The following is a 12,920-nucleotide window of genomic DNA, read 5'->3' on the forward strand; positions in this document are numbered from 1 at the left end:
TTGAACTCTTTTACGAAGATTATTTTTTTGTTAAATAGCCTTGAAATTATCTTTGAAATAAAAATATCGGTTTGTTTTTTGAAAATGAGTCGATTTGCCTAGTTCCACGATAGGCGCCATCACGACAGGGTTAGTTTGGATCGTGACATTTACCTGCTGATTGTTATGGCATCTTTGAATGATGAGTGGTTGGATGATGGTTGTTTATCTTTTGAGCCTTGTTGAGGCAAAATATATGAAATCCAATTCATAAGTTTGAAGCCGAGGAAAAAGTGTTGAAGCTCAGCTATGGGTAGTGGCAGGTCAGTCTTTAAGATGGGCAGGGCTAGGCTGGAATTATTTTGCAAGATGCAAACAGAATTGCCCAGCTCATTAGACAATTACAAGGACCAACATGTAAATATATAATAAGTGAAACATTGGTACAATTCCATGAAGTTTGTATACGTGGTCAATGCTACGAAGGAGTTACATCGGGGTTTGGCAGTTTAAATACATTGTTGATGGCGGGCCAAAGGGATCGAATAACTTGCATGATTATATATATAACTTTATCAAGATCCTTTACTTTCAACCAAAGTATCAAATGGAATAACACTCAAAAATGAAACAACACTTTTCCTACTCGCTCAGTTTCAATTTAGACGACACATTTCGGTTATCCAGAGTCAACCCTAGCGTTTGGACTTTTTAGGGAGTAACAGCTAACAAGGGTCACACCAAAGTTTTGAGCGTGCTACTACTACGGCCAGGGGCAAAGCTACACTCTGGTAAGGGTGGTTAATTTACCACCTTTCATCAGAAATTACGATGCGTATATAGGTAAAATATTAGATTTTAGAGGTACATCACATATATTGAACGCCATTTGTCGTGAATTTTTTCTGCTTATTTCAAGTTTGAACATCCTTAGAGAAATTTCTCCCTACACGCCACCGACTACAAGTCGCGAGTAGTTTTGTAAGAGGAAGAGTAAAATTAAAAAGGGATTGGAATAACTTGGAAGATCATATAACTTCCTCAAGATCCTTTACTTTCAACAAAAGAATGGAATAACTAAGATTATATAATTGGAAGAATATGGATGTATTACATACCCTAAATCAAAAGGGATGGATCCAACCTTGTATAAGGCTGCAGTGGAAGGCAACGACTTCCCACCACAGTTGACAGGGGATGAAGAAATTGGCTATCAAATCACTCAGAAAGGTAACACAGTTATCCACGTTGCAGCCCGTTATGGCCACTCCGATTTCGTGCAAAGAGTACTCACTATTTACCCGGCATTGTTATGCCTTGAGAACAAGAAAAATGAAACAGCACTTCACGTAGAAGCTAACGAGGGTCACGTTGAAGTTGTCCGCGTGCTGCTCAGTGAAGGACGACGAGAGGAAAAGCAGCTCATGATGATGCGGAAGACAGATGACAATGGAGATACGGCCTTGCACAAAGCTGTGAGGAAGCGACATTTTGGTGTGGTCACTCTCTTGGTTAAAGAAAAATAATGCTGGGGAGACGCCTCTGTATCTAGCTGTGGAATCTAAATTTCCGGATGCTTTGCGTGAAATCTTGAAATACTGCAAGAGACCATCTTATTCAGGACCATGTCAACGAAACCCTATGCATGCAGCAATCATATTCCAATACTCCCGTAAGAATATTGTACGTTTTCTTTTTAGTCCGCGTAAAAAAGAATGTCCCATTTTCATATTTGAAAATAATTTACCTTTATGCAATGATTTATAGCCATATAAAATATATGTGCCTCATTTTACACCACAAGTTATAAAGTTTCTCTCTTTTCTTAAGCTTTATGCCCAATCAAATGAGTTCACATAAATTGAAACGGAGGGAGTACATCTATATAAATTACACAAAATGTTAGATAATCTCAATACTTGGCCTGATTATGGGTACATATTCCTTAAGTCATGGTTGATTAATGCACACTTTAGGCTAATTATAATGTGTACAGTTCGAATTCTAAGGTTCCGCACCCCGACTACCATTCCCGTCCAAGTTCTGCGAAAATTTCATATATACATGTACAAGTTTTAAAACATAGTGATATATTAATAGTGACACCCTATTATATAAAGCAGAGTTTGATTGAATGCAAAAGTGCACTTGCGACGTTCAAATCGTGGTTCGCTTCTCCTAGTGAACCCTTACTTATAAACATTCTAAGGAACAATGTATTTAATACCAACATAGTCCATAATAAAGATCTTAATAGTGACGAAATGTTAAACTTTATTAATGTATATAGGAGTATTTATTATTAGTTCATGAACTATACTTATTAATTAAATGTATTAGGAGATGTAGAGAAGTGTTGTGTTAATCTAGAGAGTTCATTCATATACTTTGGGGAATAAGACAAGTCTTGAATTATATGGTGATACATTATACTCTAGATACATGATAAAGATCACTTATAAATATAAGCCAAATTACGAAGAAGAATCATCTTTTCCTCCTCTTCTCTTCTGATAGGTTTGAGTGGTTGTTTGAGTTGTCTTGCTCTCCAAAATTTTCTAACGTATAGTATAGACGAATTAACGGCTTATCATCTTATTTGATGCATGCAGAGTGCACTAATTTACTGTGGCAATGGAATAAATCACTATGCGAGGAAGCGGACCATTGGGGTTGGAATTCACTGCACTATGCCATTAAACTAGGGTGTAAAGAAGTAGTTTCCGATTTGCTAAGATGGAAGAAATCATTAGCCTATATTACAACCGGCAATGGAGATGACTGGACGACAACATTTCACATTCTAGCCAATGAAGGTGATGTAACCATAATGAAGGAGCTATTAAAGCACTGCCCAGATTTCTAGGAAATGCTTAACAGTCAAGGCCAAAATGCTCTTCATATCGCTATATTGAACAAAAAGAAAAAGGTAGTCAAATTCCTATTAAATTCTCCCGACTATCTTAGTCTAATTGATGAGATAGATAATGATGGAAATACTCCACTCCATTTGCTTGCTGCTTCTGAATACTGTGAGATTGAACTAATAAAGCATCCAAGAGCAAGGAACGTGGCATTTAACAAAAAAAACCAGACTCCGCTGGATGTAGCATTTCCCAGATATATCTACCAAACCTACAAGAGCAAGTAAGGTAATGATACTCTTGTGACTCGTTTAATGATATATCCTTTATTTTCCGCTTTAGAAATAAACCCACACAAAGGTGGAAGTTTATTATACTAAAGGGTAAATTACGCTAAGTACTTTTATATTATCACTCACTTTCGAATACATTCTTTGTATTTTTGAATCAAACACTTACTACCCTTATACTATATTTGAAGTCCTACACATAAATTAACATAATTAGCTAGTGTTTAGTTAACCTTTCTTATTTTCTTAATATTATATTAGAAAAGTTTTCATATTTGCCCTTGTACTTTACAAAAAAGTCTAGATTTACCTTTTGTCTGAAGTTTGACATAATGGTGTCCTTGCCGTAAAATATTTGGGCTAGAAATGCTATTAGTTATTAACGGACCTTTAAAAAAGATTATTTGATTTGTCTACCTATATTGTAGTATAAAACTGAATATTTATTTATAAAAAGAAAATATGCTAAGTATTTATTTATTTACTTGGGATATAACTTTATTTCCCACTTTTTTGGATTATTTCAAACTTGCATTAATATAATAGTATATTTTAATCAAGCATAAATTTTGAAGGATAATTTTATCTTTAATTAAGCCAATGTATGCATTAAAACCCATTGCATTATTAATACCATGGTTTCTTATGCATTAGTTATGCATAGGATAATACCAAATAGGGCGTATAGCTGTAACGACCCGGCAGGCCGTTTTGAGAGTTGTAGCCACGTTCCCCCATTTTCTGCTTCTTTTGGCTTATCAAGGTTAGTTAGTTCGTGTCCAGAGTGATTTCGGAGTGAATTGAGACACTTGGTTTCTTAATTGAAAGCTTGAGTTAGAAACGTTGACCGAATATTGACTTATGTGTAAACGACCTCGGATTTGAATTTTGATGGTTCCGTTAGCTCCATTAGGTGATTTTGGACTTAGGAGCGCGTCCGGATTGTGATTTGGAGGTTCGTAGTAGAATTAGGCTTGAATTGGCGAAAATATGAATTTTGAAAAGTTTGACTTTGAGTGGACATTTTGATATCGGGATCGGATTGGATTTCCGAAAGTTGGAGTAGGTTCGTGATGTCATTTATGACCTGTGTGTAAAATTTGATGTCAATCGGACGTGATTTGATAGGTTTTGGCGTCGTTTATAGAATTTGGAAATTTCGAAGTTCATTAGGCTTGAATACGTGTGTAATTCGTGTTTTTGTTGTTGGTTGAAGTGATTTGAGGATTCGACTAAGTTCGTATCGGGTTATAAGACTTATTGGTAGGTTTGGTTGAGGTCCTGGGGGCCTCGGGTTGATTTTGGGTGGTTAACGAACTTGATTTTGAGTTGGTAAAGCAGCTGAAATGTTGTTACTATTGGTGTAACTGCACATGCGGAGTGGGCACCGCTGGTGCGAGCCCGCAGAAGCGGGGCATGAATCGCAGAAGCGACCAAGGAAGAGTTGAGCAGAGGTCGCAGATGCGAAGACTTTCTTGCACCGTCGATGGCCGCAGAAGCAGGTAGAAGTGCGCAGATGCGAGTTTGATCCGCAGGTGCGATGAGATTTCTGCACGTGCGATATGCGCATGCGGTCCTATGATCGCAGAAGCGGAGGCAGCTGGATAAGTAACTTCCGCAGAAGCGGGAATTTAACCACAGAAGCGGTTCCACAAGTGCGGATAGATGACCGCATGTGCGAAAAGCCAGTGCAGAATGTTTAAAAACAAGGGTTCGCGATTTTAGTCTCATTTCAATATTTTAGACTCGGACTTAGGCGATTTTAAAGAGGCATTTCGAGGGGATTGTTGAGATAAGCTTCTTGTACTCGTTTTTTTAATCATAAATCTTGTTTCCCCATTATTTTTCTCACCTAGATTATCTGGTGTTGAGGTGAAATTTGGGGGTTTAAGGCTAGGGATTTGTAGAGTGAATTTTGCGGATTTGGATGACCAAATGGAGTCGGAGTTTGGTAAATTCTGTATGGTTAGACTCGTGAGTGAATGAGCTTTAGGTTTTTGTGACATTTGTCGGATTTTGAGACGTGGGCCCGGGGCCGGGTTTGAGCCGATTTTGGATTTTAAGCTATAATCTCGTATTTTTCTTATGAAATTGATTCCTTTAGCCCATCTTGATTGTGTTGTACTATTTGTGGTTAGATTCGGGGCATTTGGAGGCCGACTCGCAAGGCAAAGGTATTTTGGAGTAGCATTTTGCTCGGATTGAGGTAAGTAATATTTATAAATCGGGTCTTGAGGGTATGAAACCCCGTATTTTGTGTCATGTGATTATTTTGGAGGTGACGGGCATGTGGGCATGCACCGAGGGGATTGTGACTCGGTCCGTCCCGTGGAATCTGTAAAGTGAAATATTTTGCTGTTAGCTATATGTTTTCTATGTGTTATAGAAATTTGACCGCAAATCATGTTAGAAACCATGTCTAGGCTATGTGTTGGTATTATTGGGTCCCACAGAGGCCGTGTTACATGTTGAATTGCCTGCTAAATGCTAATTGTACTTAGTCACATTTATTTTTACTCGCATATCATATCTCAGTCTCTGTTATTCTTGTTGATACATCATGTTATTGCTGTTTGGGCTGATTTTTCCTGATTTATGAGAGCCCGAGAGACTGGAAGATTGATGACTGAGTAAGGCCGAGGGCCTAATTGTGAGAATATTTATGCGATCGGGTTGCATGCTACATCATGTTTCATTGATTGTGTCATGATTGGCTTGATATAGTGCTTGGACTGTAGGAGCCCCTACGGAGTCTGTACACACCCCCAGTGAGCGCAGGTACCTACTAAGTGCGAGTGCCGTGTGCTGAGTGATCGTGAGGAATGAGTGACTGTTAGGAATTAGTGATTTTGAGGTTGGAGTGAATAGGAGGATTGAGTGATGATTGCCTGAGATGTTGTATAGGATTTCAGTATTGATGCACACAATTGCCATATATCATTGTTTTGAAAACTTCTGAAAGATATTTTATCCGGTTTTTACTTGAACTTGACTTAAACAAACTGATTTGCCTTGATTTACCGGATTTTGGAAGCATGTCTATTTTCCTTGCTGAGACTATTGAAAATGTAATATATTTGTGTAGCTCGTCACTATCTTTCAGTTCCTTATTTATTATTGTTACTTCCTGAATTAGTTGTACTCACGCTACACCCTGCACTTCATGTGCAGATCCAGGTATTTCCGGACATGGTGGGCGTTGATCTTGTGCTCGGTTGATTGTCAGAGATTTACGAGGTAGTTGCCTGGCGTTCGCAGTCCTTGTTTCTCCCTCATTGTCTTCTTCTCTATTTGTATTTGATACAGACTCTTATAGACGCTCTTTCTTAGACTGATTGCTTAGATTGATCATGACTAAGTGACATCCCGATGTTGGGGCTATTATTCCACACTTGTGTTTTGAGGTTAAACTCTGATTTCGAAAACTCTACTTTATTTACAAACTTTTGAATTATCTTCTGTGCAATACTGGAAGTGTGTTTAAAATGTTGGCTTGCCTAATACCATCGATAGGAGCCATCACGGCAGGTTAGGATTTAGGTCGTGATAAGTTGGAATAAGAGCCTAGGTTACATAGGTCTCACGAGTCATGAGCAAGTTTAGTAGAGTCTTGCGGATCGGTACAGAGCCATTTGTAATTATCTTCGAGAGGCTGCAGAACCCTTAGGAAACTTCACATTCTTTTATTCTTGTCGTGCGAATCTGTTGATTCTGGTAACTAAACCTATATTATTCTATTCTCTCACAGATGGTGAGGACACGTACTACTGGGTAGGATGGACAACCACCAGTACCACCAGCCAGGGTCGCGAGAGGCCGAGGTCGCGGTAAAGGCCGCGGTAGGGGCAGAGGTACAGCTCGCACAGCAGCTAGGGCAGCACCTATAGATCCACCAGTTGCCCTAGTTCTGGATCAGGTCCCAGTTGTGGATGCGCCAGCGGGGCCAACTCAGGCACCAGCTGTGCCCATTGTGGTTCCAGGCCTTCAGGAGGACTTAGCTCAGATTCTGACCGTGTGCACTAGTCTTACTCAGGCGGTCTCTGTTCCGGCCGCATCAGCCACTTCTCAAGCAGGGGGAGGTACCCATACTCCCGCCGCCCATACACCCGAGCAGGTGATGCAGGGACTCCAGACACCGGGGCACTACCAGCCCAGCCGGTGGCAACTGCTCAGGCCCATGTGGTTCATGTTATGACTGACGACGAGCAGCGGAGACTAGAGAGGTTTGGTCGACTTCAGCCTTCATCCTTCAGTGGGGCAGAGTCGGAGGATCTTCCGTACAATAGGTATTTTGGAGACCAGTGGGGTCTCGTTCACTACTTTTTAGTTTACTGAAGTTGCCTTCACCTGGTGGGAGGCTTATGAGAAGCGTAAGCCGATTGGTGCAGCGCCACTTTCATGGCAGTAGTTCTCTATTCTCTTCTTGGAGAAGTATGTGCCGCAGTCTCGCAGAGAGCAGTTGCGCAGACAGTTTGAGCAGTTGCGTCAGGATGATATGACTGTGACGCAGTACGAGATGAGCTTTTCTGAGTTGACCTGTCATGAGGTTTGGTTGGTTCCCACTTATAGGGATAGGATCTGGAGGTTTATTTATGGCCTCACATTTCAGTTGAGGGTGCTTCTGACTAGAGAGAGAGTGTCTGGTGCTACTTTCGAGGAGGTTGTTGACATTACTTGACAGATAGAGATAGTTCACAGCCAGGAGCAGGTTGAGAGGGGGGCCAAGAGGTCTCGCGGATCAGGTAGTTTTAGTGGGGTTGCTTCTGGAGGTCCGTTCTACCACAACATGAGTCGTCCATTCATGCATACTCAGACGGCTCGCCCAGTTCACCGTGGTGCATCATCTAGCCATGGTTCCTACAGTTCTCATCATGGTCACTCATCTCTCAGTGCATTCCAGCTCAGAGTTCATCCTGTGCTCTATTGGTTCAGGGCTCATCTATGCCATGTCATTCTACCAGTTATCCCGGTACTCGAGGCTACCTTCAGTCCCCATCACAAGCACCAGCGAGTTGTTTTGAGTGTGGCAATCTCAAATACTTGAGCTCGACATTCTTCTTGGCAATGCATTCTCCGATGAAGTGATACCTTGTATCAATATTCTTGTTTCGATCATGATACACAGGATTCTTCGCGAGTGAATGTGCGAATTTGTTGTCAATACAAATCTTTGTAGCTTCAATTTTTGGTAAATTAAGCTCCTTCAACACTCTTCTCAACCAAATAACATGACATGTATAGGATGTTTCTGCTATATATATTCAACTTCACAAGTCGAGAGAGTAACAATGGATTATTTCTTTGAACTCCAAGAAATAACAGAATCACCTAAGAAAAATACAAAGCCAGTTGTGCCTTTTCTATCATCAATATCTTCCGCATAATCACTATCACAATATCCCATAAGGTTGAAATCACTAGAAGAAGAATAAAATAGCTCAAAGTTAATCGTACCTTTTAGGTAACGAAGAATTTTTCTAGAGACTTTCAAATGAGTTTAGGTAGGAGCTTACATGAAGTGTCTTAATACTCCAACCACAAAGAGTATATCTGGCCTGGTAAAAGTCATGTACCTTAAACTTCCCACAAGACTGTTGAAAAATATGGGATCCACTTTTTCTCCTTTATCAAACTTGGACAATTTTGTCCCACTCTCCATCGACGTGTTCACGAGGTTGCAATCGAGCATGTTGAACTTCTTCAATGTCTCTTTTGTATAGCTTTTCTGAGAAATAAAAATTCCATCCTCCATCTTCTTCACTTCTAGGCCCAATTAGTGTGACATGAGCCCTACATCCGTCATCTCAAAGTCACGGGACATATCTTTAGTATAAGCTTCAAACAAACTTGGGTTATTACCCATATAATTAAGATTATCAACACAAAAACAAACAAGAAAGATATCTCCATTAGCATGAACTTTAAGGTAAATAGCATATTCTTAGAGACAAAGATAAAGCTGATGTTGATACCCTTCCTACGGTGAGCATCATCATTCCAAAGAGCCTAGTCACAACTAAGGACTTCGAAGAGAAGTATCTTTCCACTAATTGCCGCACATAGGCAGTTGGCATGTACCTTTCTTCTAGCCGTCCTTCTAGCATTCCTGCTTTGAAGGAAGACTTAAACATTATCGCTCCTGACCTGACGGAGCGGATAACCATACCCAAGAACGGTTTCACAATTTTGTTACGTATCCCTTCACTTTGGGGCCGTTTTCTTTGAGCGGAGAGCTTGACTCCATTATCGTGGAGCTCTGTATATGTTACCCGGTATGCCTGGAACAAGTAAATCCTTCTATACGGAGGACCATTGCTCGTCTTCGGCGTCTATGTCAGGAGATGGGAGAGGAGCTAACCATAACTCGATTAATGAACTTTTATTCCCCCAAGATTTTTCACGGGGGAATGATAAATTTCAGCAAGCATGGCCACCATGCTCTTCTAACCAGCATGGATGATGACAATGACCGTGGGTGGATGGAACAGTTCGTCACAGTTTCCACGAGGGATATCATTCCGTCCACGGCTCCATCATTACCAGAATTGTGGAACCGTACTCGTAAGTTCATCATTTTCCTCTTATTCTAGTTAAAGATCAACCCATGATGTTACTGATTCCTCTTCTTTCACTTATTTTAGAAACTCGTGGACACCACCAAGAGTTGAAGGCTTGGACCAGTTGGTCCAAAATATTTTGGATGTCACTACGCCCGAGAACTGCACTGGAAATAACTAGCCCTTAAATATGGGTGGAAGGCCAAAAGTCATGGTATGTTAAACACATCTTGGTTTTCCCTTTCGTATAAGAAAGTTGATTAACTTCTTCTCTTATTGAATTCAGGTCTACCCAGGGTTAAGTTTTTGTCCCCGAGGAGGACATTTTGGCTGATCCTGCTGAAGCAGCGAGACTACTGTAGAAGGCTTTTACCCAAACATGTGTCCCCGGGCCTACTTTTAATAGTGCTTCTCGGAGTCCCCAGTCGGAGAACAAGCAACCAAAAAGGAGATGTTCCTCCACGGCCGGGGGAAAAAATAAAAAGGTAAAGAATGCAACGCCTGCGTCATTATCGGATGCCGTGGAGATGAGCGTTGCGCTCGAGCTGGTCTTAGAAATCGTGGTGATCGACGATTATGGAGAATCTAGTAATGAGAGGGCTTCTCTACATAGAAGACGGTGACCTTCATCATCTTAACAGAATGCTCAATCTATTGAGCTAGTTACACTAACCGAGGATAATGCCTCGGCATTCTGGGGGAGTTCGATATGGTGGAAGATGCTAATTCACACTTCCGAGTCCTGGTTACCGTGCCCGGTACTATAAGGTTGAGTACCGGGTCCCTTCCATTTTTGGTTGACGAGCAACCAACAACCAGCACTGCATTTGTCGTAGCTACTTCTCATCCTACAATGTCATCTGCGTCATCTCCCTCTTCTCCAACTGTACCTTCACCACCAGCAACTGCTAGATCATCTCCACCGGCCGCAGTTGCCCGAGAGGAGGCTGTCGCTCTTCCCTAGTCCATAGTTCATGGGAATTTTCGGATGAATGGAATACCGGAAACTGTGGACCTCCTCAAGAATCAACTCACGAAGCCCATATACATTGGGAACACAAATCCAACCCTACATCCGCAACACCCAATCATCCCTAATAGTAACCTGTTTGGCACCACCGTGTCCTTAAGGACAAACAAATGGGGGTCGTCATACTGACGCTCTCTGATGCGCTCATACAAAGAAGACAGAGAGACTATGCAAGATAGAACACGACTGGGATCCAATGCATCTAACCTCACAAACTGATTGACCAAAGCCTGAACATCTGATGCTAGCGGCCTCTCACCCACTGGAATATATGCAAGGTTGCCCATACTCGTAGCCTTTCTACTCAAGGCATAGGCCACTACATTGGACTTCCAGGGATGATACAAAATGGTGATATCAGTCTTTTAACAGCTTCAACCACCTTCACTACGTAAAGTTGAGATCCTTCTGCATGAACAAATACTGTAGACTCTGATGACCCGTGAATACATCACACGACACTTCGTAGAGGTAATGCTTCCAAATTTTCAGTGCATGAACAATGACTGCCAACTCTAGGTCACAAATATGGTAATTCTTCTCATGAACCTTCACTATCGTGACGCGTATCCATTGACCTTGCCATCTTGCATCAATACTACACCGAGCCCAATACACCGATGCATCACAACACACCGTGTAGGATCCTAAACCTGTGGGCACCACCAATACTGGCATTATAGTCGAGGAAGTCTTGAGCTTATGAAAGCTCAACTCATACTCATTTGACCACCTGAATGGATCACCCTTCTATATCAATCTAGTCAATGGGGCTACTATGGATGAAAACCCCACCACGAACTCCTAATCTATGTAGGTGATCTAGTTGTAGGCCAATTCTGAACTCCCTCAATCTTCTTAGGATCCACTTTTATGCCCTCGGTCGAGACAACATTCCCCAAGAAGGCGACCGAGTCTAACCAAAACTCACACTTTGATAACTTGGCATATAACTATCTCTCAGAGACTGAAGTACATACCGAAGATGCTGCTCATGCCCCTCTCGACAGCAGGAGTAGATCAAGATATCAACAATGAATAAGATCACAAAGGAATCCAAATAGGCCTTGAATACTCGGTTCGTCAAATCCATAAATATTGCTGGGGCATTTGTCAACCCAAATGACATCACTAGGAGCTCGTAATGACCATATCGAGTCCGAAAGGCCATCTTAGGGACATCCGATGCCCTAATCTTCAACTGATTGTAGCCAGACCTCAATCTTCGAAAATACTTTGGCACCTTGAAGCTGATCAAATAAGTCATCAATCCTCGACAACGGATGCTTGTTCTTGATAATGACTTTGTTTAACTACCGATAGTCAATACACAACCTCATCGAACCATCTTCCTTCTTCACAAACAACACGGTCTAATAAATCCCTTATCAAGAAATCTTGCAACCGCTCCTTCAATTCCTTCACCTCCGATGGGGCAATACAGTATGGTGGAATATAAATAGGTTGAGTGCCTATAGCCAAATCAATACAGAAGTCAATATCTCTGTCGGGTGACATCCCCGGTAGATATATAAGAAATACCTCTAGAAACTCACGCACAACTGGTACTGAATCCATGAAAGGAACCTCTGCACTCGAATCAGGAACATATGCAAAATATGCTAGATATCCATTCTTGACCATACATCGAGTCTTCATATAAGAAATAACCCTACCGGTAGAGTGGCTAGGAGTCTTTATCCACTCCAATGGAGGCAACCCCGACATGGCTAAGGTCGTTGTCTTGGTGTGACAATATAATATAGAATGATAAGGTGAGAACCAATCTATGCCCAAAATAACATCAAGGTCTACCATTTCAAGAAGAAAGGGATCTACACTAGTCTCAAGACTCCCATTAGTAATCACATACGAGCGATAGACACGGTCTACAATAATAGAATCTCCCATAAGTGTGGACACATACACAAGAGTACTCAATGAATCACGAGGCACAACCACATATGAAGCAAAATAAGATGACACGTTGGAATAAGTAGTGCCCGGATCAAATAGAACTGAAGCATCTCTATGGAAAACTGGAACAATACATGAGATAACAACATCAGGTGACTCGGCCTCAAGTCTAGCTTGGTATGCATAAAATAGGGGCTGGGCCCCATCACCCTTACCTCCATCTCTCGAACGACCTCTAGTTGGATGGCCTCCACCTCTAACGGCCTGGCCTCCACCTCTAACG

General features: G+C 41.4%; 1 pseudogene; it reads left to right on the top strand.

Moving 5' to 3' along the window:
• Positions 1-1,110: 1,110 nt before the first annotated feature.
• LOC107811902 (protein ACCELERATED CELL DEATH 6-like) lies at positions 1,111-8,319 on the top strand (annotated as a pseudogene).
• The last annotated feature ends 4,601 nt before the right edge of the window (positions 8,320-12,920 follow it).

The sequence above is a fragment of the Nicotiana tabacum genome, chromosome 14 (assembly GCF_000715075.1).
Source record: "Nicotiana tabacum cultivar K326 chromosome 14, ASM71507v2, whole genome shotgun sequence".
Classification (NCBI taxonomy): domain Eukaryota; kingdom Viridiplantae; phylum Streptophyta; class Magnoliopsida; order Solanales; family Solanaceae; genus Nicotiana; species Nicotiana tabacum.